Source organism: Patella vulgata, chromosome 3 (genome assembly GCF_932274485.2).
Source record: "Patella vulgata chromosome 3, xgPatVulg1.2, whole genome shotgun sequence".
NCBI lineage: Eukaryota > Metazoa > Mollusca > Gastropoda > Patellidae > Patella > Patella vulgata.
The window spans coordinates 60,407,509-60,415,709 of record NC_065881.2 but is presented as its reverse complement, the minus strand read 5'-3'; positions in this window follow the sequence as shown (position 1 = coordinate 60,415,709).

Genomic DNA, 8,201 nt, shown 5'->3' with positions numbered 1-8,201 from the left:
ACGGACAATGGGGGAACTAAGCCAGACTAGGATCAAACCCTTGGCAGTCCGATAAGTGAGCCAACCCTTTACTGAGTCACCGCGGCTCCCTTGCACATTGATGATGACATTTACCTACTAGCTGTACACGTACAATGCCCCCCTCCCCAAGCATCACGTATAACGTATGCTCATCTTCATTATATGGGTTGGTGCAGAAGAGTAAGACATTAAACTCCATTTATGTATTTTTTCTCTTCAATTACAATATTGTGACTCCTTTTACAGTAGTTTGGATTGTTCGTACTTGGTTTTATTTTATTTAATTTTGGCCATATCTATTTTAGTAAGAAAACTAAATATATGTAGATGCTATATTTCAGGTTAAATATTTGTTAGACTTTTAGCCTCAAATCCTATCTGAAAAAAAAAAGTTAAACTTATATAGGCTCTAGTCTGTAGTTAAATCCTATTCAGTTTATCAAATAAATTCTTTAAACAAAATACTGTTATCAATGATTATTGATATTTTCCATAAAGGGAGATAACTCCTTTACCATTAAATGCATTTCCGAAATTCTGTATGTTCCCCTGTCCTTTATGATTTCTGCATTTTTCTTTAAATCAAAAGTTAACCAATAGCATATTCTTTGCATAGGATGAAGGCATCGGGTGTTTTCACCAATATTTAATTTTATGTCAACTTCACAATTGTTAGTATAAATATAGCATTTACTTGACAATTATCACAATTTTCATCTGGCCCTAAATCGAGTTAATGCAAATTTTTTGCTTGGAACTCTCTGGATTTGTGTTCCTGGTGTTATAGGCTTTCCAAAAATGTATAGTTTGCTTTTTTGGGAGGACCATGTAGCGGAACTTCACTGTTGTTGTTCTTAGCGTTTAACGTCCGCTTCCACCGAAGGTGATATCGCAGACAAGTTCATTTTAATGATCTTAGCGCACGCGCAGGGGTCTTTGCTGTGGGAGGAAACCGGAGTACCCGGAGTAAACCCACGAGGTTGAGAAGGCGCCCCTATCTCCAAGCCACATACGCTCACACCTGGGATCGAAACCACAGCCGCAAGCCAGAGGTGACCGGCCAACTAGAGGTCGAAGCGTGACACTCTAGACCACTAGGCCATCCCACTTTTGGCTGTAGGCCTGTTATATCGAATTCCAATTACCAAGGGATCATTTATATGCAAGCCAATGTGTACAAGGGACCTCAGTTTTTCATAACATCCGAATGACTAGACAGGTGTCCTTGTCAAGCCCTCCGTTCTGCACCTCTGAAAGGGGAAACCACGCCTGAAAACCCGGATGAGCTTTCTCGGCCAATACTGGAAGCCAGCGCCTTACTCATTAAGCCACAGTGGCTCTCTTCTAATTACTGCGACATTCCAGTCCAGTCACATGGCGAACAGGCATTATTAAAATAGGTTTTTTATGGCTTGGGTAGTTCCTTGGGCTTAAAATGTTTACAGAGAATTTGTAACAAACGTTTGGTAGATACATTAGTTTCATTTCATATCACACAGTTTGTATATGGTAAGGTATCTTTAAATATCAATTACCTGTCATGTATTTGTTGTTTCAGTTTCAATATTAGATGCCATACAAATCATCCAAGAAAAGATCATATCAAAGCAGTTAAAAGTTAAAAAAAAAGTGGAAGAAGAAAGGACTGAAAAAATGATGATTACAGCAACTATAATTTCTGATAGGTGTTTTTGGAGGGTAAGTTTTCAAATCTAATAGAAAAGATTGTTGTTATGGTATTTTGGAATCATACCATAATATGTTTGGCGCAATAGCCCGATTGGAGCTGATGTGGCATAAAACTCAATTTCATTATTTTGGAATCTAAATTAAAATTCAGTTTAGTATAGTAAAACTGTAGACGTTCATGTATGTGTACAGACAGAATGTTATTATATCTAGATACATATACATACGACTCTCTCATCTGTGACAAAGTAAACCAAAACATCAAACATACAATGTAAATAAATTAATACTTTCATTTTTTTTTAACTAAGTCAAAACGTTCTGGTCAATTAAAGTCAACTAATACATAGAATGTTGTTTTCAGTTACCCACCTGGGAAGATCAAGACAGTTGGAAATGGCTTCTTATTGTGGAAACTTTTCTCACATAGCTTGATAATCAGGTAAGGTCTATGTAAGTACCATACATATATTTTTTTTAATCAGGAACTGGTTCTACACACTTGGGAATCATGTTCTACTTTTAGGGGATTTTTAAAAAAAAACCAAAAAAACCCAACACTTTTTATGAGAAAAGTGTCACGGTCATGTGCTTTATCCTTTATCGTCAGAAGGTGGGATGGGTTGGGCACTGAACGCGCTAGATAATGATATAGGCATAATATGTGATATCACTTAATGCTTTGCATCAATGAAATTTAATCACAATATCATCGTATTAGACAGGAGGCTCAGTGCCGGGGGATGAGGGTGTCCATCAAATGGGCACAAAAACAGACCCAACATTTCTATAGTAAAATTTTGCGAAAAATACGATGCCGACTGGTAATCAGTCCGCCGTTGTGGCGTTTTCGAGATATTCGAGGTCAAATGGGGTCATGCGCGGCCATTCTTGTATCATGAAAACATGCTGAAAATGATCGAAAGTAATTGAGTTTTCAATAGAAATGTAAACTTGCTAAATTCGCCTTTGTTCTTTGTGACTCCGGAGGTCAAAAGGAGGATTTAAAGTAATAAAATGTCAGCGTAAAATATAAAAACTAAAGCGAAAACTGTTCTAATTAATAAGAGGAACATTTAAAACTTATCTTTAGGTGGTCTTAGCACCTTACATTTACTTTGGAACGTCCAAAAAGATCTTGCATAACAGAACCAAAACACTTCGAAACCTGTTTCAAAAAATAAATCCCCTGCTTTGCTTGTAAGAAAACAAACTGGAAATGAAATGGATTTTAACTCCTACTGTTCTGCCATACAGTGTTGGGGGGGGGGGGGATTTTGCCCGGGCAGCGGCTCTATGGTCACTCTTATATCGAATTCCAACTACCAAGGGATCTTTTATATGCACGCCGATTATGTATACATAGGACCTCGGTTTTTAGTCCGCATCCGAATGACTAGACAGCTGTCCTGCACCACTGACAAGGGGAAACCATGTCGTAAAATCGGGATGAATTTTCTGGGCAATGCAGGGATCGAACAAGCGACCTCCAGGCTAGCGAGCCAACGTCTTACCCACTTAGCCACCATTGCCACCATTTGTAAGAAAACAAAAATATTTAGGACGTTACTGTGTATTTTTACAGTAAATAGCAGTATAAAAATGATGGACAATAATTTTACTTTTCAAGTAGATTTCAATAGATTTTAAAAGGTAATATTCAAATTGTTGTTGATGGAAATAGAAAATGGATGGTTTAAAAATTATTAGATATTGCCAAGTAAAAAGGTGCTGCCTTGATGTAGTAGGGGGTCTGGACTTGGAGACACAATGTGATGCAGGTGAATAGTTGACATATTTCTGACTTCTGACCCATTTTATCATAGTAATCTGCTTGGGTCTGCAAAGTTGAAACAAAATAGAGACTTGATGTGCCAAATAAATTGTTTATTTGTGGATTTAAACTTTGTGAATCATACAAAGTATTCTTATTGCCTAATTTATTTTTCAGACTGGAAGAATATTTGATGTATGATAACAACGAGAGAACCCAACCATACCTTTTGAATATTAAACCATCAAATTATTTTATAATTCTAGAATAGAATTTAAATATTTTATTTTTTGTTTTTAATGTTAAATATGCTTTTCAAACACAATTAGATTTTAATTCTCCCCAGAAATGTGTGTAAAGTAACCTATAAATCACTTAGAATTTGGTCGGAAATCATAAAGTTTTAAAAAGACATTATCTAGAAACCAAATGTGGATCAAATTTTCACAGAATTAGGAAAAACCATTGACCTACATTAAGATGACTTTCTCTCTGATCTTTATAACCTTTGTTAATAACCTGTAATCATGGTGTTTTTATAAATCAATGGGCACCCCTTTTATGTACAAAAGATTCATTTTATATAATTTGTTTTAATAGTGCATTTTCTTTTGTTAGTTGTTCTGCATACGCTAGTTATTTCTAGATGCCTCATAAATCACTTGTAATATGACTTTAAACCTTTTAAATATTTTGTAAATGTCTCTTCTATTCGGAGCAGAACAGTAGGACGTTAAACCTCATTTCATTTAGTTTTCAATTCTATTCCATTTGTTTATATAGCGCTTTTCAGTATTTGAAAGTATTTCAATTTAGTGCATGATTTATCTCACCATTGCTTGGTTTGGTAGTTAATATATTTAAATATATTTAAATTATATATTTTGGGGAGTATGGGGTAGGGATTTTGTGTACATATCTATATATTATTTTCTTTTTGTACATTTAAATAACTATTTTTTTATTTTGTGATTTTGTCATTATATAACACAATTTTATTAGTACTGGAATAACATTTTTTTATTAATATTATATACTTTTTTCTAACATTTAATGAATAAATTATGATTTAACAAACAAATTTATTGATATGTCATTTATCAAACTTTTTAGTTTAAACAGGACAAAAGGGGCAGCACTGCATGGGAAAGGTTGCTATACTGGATAAAAATTGGGAAAATACAACACAAGTATGTTGGTGGTCATACACAAGTTTGTATGAAACCACACATGTTTCTTAAATTTCAACACAAGTTTCATAAATTTCAACACAAGTTTCGGAAATTTTAACACAAGTGATGTGTAGATTTTTACACAAGCTTGTGTTGTTCGATAAATTTTGTGTTGTTTCAACATTTAACACAATGTTGTGTTGTTTCAACATTTAACACAATGTTGTGTTGTTTCAACATTTAACACAAGTTTGTGTTGTTTCAACGAAAGTTGTTAAATAGAGACACCTAACTTGTGTTGAAAATAACACAAGTCTTTGTGTGTTGTTTCAACACAGGTTTTTTTTTTCAGTGTACCCAATACGACAACGTGAAGTTGGCGCGTTACTCGGGATTCGGGTACCCAATACGACAACGTGAAGTTGGCGCGTTACTCGGGATTCGAGATTCGCGAATAACGAATAACGAGTCAGCACGTTATTCGGGATTTGGGATTCGGCACTAGAAAGACAGATTTACCTTGCATCCGGCCATTTCCTCGCTACCTCCAATCGTAGGGGTAAGTGACTGTTAGGTGGCCGACTAACACGGAGGCGACCGTTTGTCAAGCGAGTAGGGTGTTGGCTGGTTTATGGAGTGCACGGGGCAGGCCTCTCCAGCAATCGCCTGTTTTATTGCCGAATCACGAATAATGAGCCAGCACGTTATTCGGGATTCCGGATTCGTCAGTGGACTGGTTTGTTGGCGTGCACGGGGCAGTCCTCTCCCGCACCCACCTGTTTTATATTTTAATATACATGTTATGCTAGAATATTACAGGTCTTTTGATTATAATGATACAATTTATAGTATTAATCAGCAGATTTTATCAGTTAATATTCAAAAACAACTAAAACAACAGTTTTTTGGGTAAAAATACGAATTAATTATGTCCTTCAATTAACAAAAAAAAATAGAGATTTAAAAAAACAAATATTTTTTCTACAGTGCAGCCCGGCGATTAGACAGATTGTAATTATAAACTTTCAAACTCTGCGTTGAAAGATTTTCCCCAATCACTTCTATGTTAAAATCATGCCTCCTTCAGTTAACGTCATTGCATATAACCGAATGATTAAATTGCATGCAATAACCTGGAGGAGAGAGTACTTGCGGCGAAATTATTTGGTGAGTTGGGGTATTGTGTCTTTGTTTCTTTAAACTTGCATGTTTTAAATATATCAACTGTGCAATCATGCCAACAGAATCCAGATTTCTAATAAGTGTTTTCTTTTATTTAAGGTTACGCCTATAATAAAGAGCAATATAACGAAAACTATTCCGATTTAATTTTAATACCAAAAGAAGAACAGTTAAATAGTTGTAAGTATAGAGTTTTCACTAATACCTAAACATCTTATATATTTTAAAAAATGAACTAATTGAACTCGCGTACCATATATTAACTATAGTTTATTGGGCTTATTCGGCATGTTAAAGATACATTATGAAAAAATTATATAAAGAGCTGGGAGTTATCACTTTAATAGTTAAAAACTAGATGGTTTAAATGGAATATGCTGAAAATTTCAGTCAAATTGCTTCAGTCCAAGCCGAGAAAACCTTATTTTAAAATCTCTGTAGCCTGGATAATTAACAAAGTCTCGATTTTCCATTTCTACGTTTAATCATCAACAGACGCTGAACAGCAGATCGGATATTCAAATACAATGAAATTCAGACACATAAGATGGCGTCGAGAGTTGATTATAGTCTTTTCATGTTAATAAATGTCTAGTTTATATAAACTGATAGTTTATGTTACATTTCACGCCTAAAGAAAGACCTGAATAAATATCGGTTAGATTTTATTGTATATCAGATGCAATCTTCTTTGATATTACTGTAATCGAAAAGTCTTTTTCAGCGTGCATATAATTTAACTTGACGTGTGAAAACAGTTTATGTGTATAATCAAGCTTTTATGTGTTCGTTTTATGTCAGATATGTCCTGTGTGTTATTTTTTATCATATCATCACATTTTAATAATTGGTCTTATGCTGTCTAAAAATTCTAGATATATCTTTTTGATTTTATAGCACTTCCCGAAACTAATGGCATCACTAGTCTATATTATCTGTTTTTGATACCAGCTATATTAAGTATAATAGCTATTGCGTTGGTGTTAATCTGTAGAAGATATACAACAATGAAACAGAAACCTCGACAACATTGGCATACTAGAGGAGAGGTAAGAAATATAAACGTGACATCACACCCACTGACATCCATCAATCGAATCAAATTATTTGATTCATTGACTCCAGTATAATGGGGTATTTGGCACTTTGAATGTTACCTTGCATAACGGCGGGCATGCAATATAACCAACTTGCCCATATTAAGAAAACGGGTCAATCGAAGACAATTTTGATCCGTGTAAAAATATAATGGCTCGAAAGATAGAAAATTGTTAAATCTAGCGGTTTCATTCCAACTTGCTGATATTTAATTCGATATCATTGAAACTAAAGTGATAATCGAAATTTAAAACAAATGAATACTAATTTTTTTTTCAAACCTAGCGGAAGATTAGTTTCGGATCTAGAATTTTGCAAGTATTATTCCCGGAATATGCAAATTACAACCTTTTTCAAGCCTTCAGACTCTCACGGAACGTGTCCAGTAAATTGAATGAGATGAAAGAAACGGGCAGTACGTGCCGAAAAATTAAATTTATAATGATTTTATGTTTTGCAAATAATGACTTCACTGTGCACTGAAAATTCCTGTTCATCCTTGTTGCTTCATTTAAAAACCTTCTGTTTATCTTGTATTGAACACATAATATGCTCTCGTTCGATCGGTCCAGAAAAATGGGGCGTTAAACCCCATTTCATTTCCGCCTATATAGGCCTACCATTATTCTAAATTTAATCGCACTATTGTTGTCCCCCTAAACTCGGACTATTTGTGCCCGGCTCCTTTAGCTACAAGCCGTGACGGGTGTCGTTCCCGCGACATGTTATTCCTTAAGATTTCCGCAACATCTAATACCATTTGTTGATGGAAAATATGTAAGATAGCTGTCGTATAGTAGTATTTATTTTATGTCTTTGTGAAGGACTTGACCGATCACTTTGATATTGGTTTGTATTCTTCTGTGTTTCTGTTGGGCGGTACGTGGTACGCTGTCTATGAAATGAAATGAAATGGGGTTTAACGTCCTACTGTTCTGCTCCTAACCTGGGCTAATGAAGACGGGCATACGCCATACAGTGTGCTATGAGGGAAATTTTGCCCGGGCGGCGGCGCTACGGCCTACTCTTATATCGAATTCCAACTGCCAAGGGGTCGTTTACGTGCACGCCAATGTGTACACGGGACCTCGGTTTTTCGTACCATCCGAACGACTAGACAGCTGTCCTTGTCAGGCCCTCCGTCCTGCATCACTGACAAGGGGGAAACCACGCCGGAAAATCTGGATGAACTTTCTCGGCCAATGCAGGGATCGAACACCCAACCTCAAGGCTAGCGAGCCAGCGTCTTACCCACTTAGCCACGT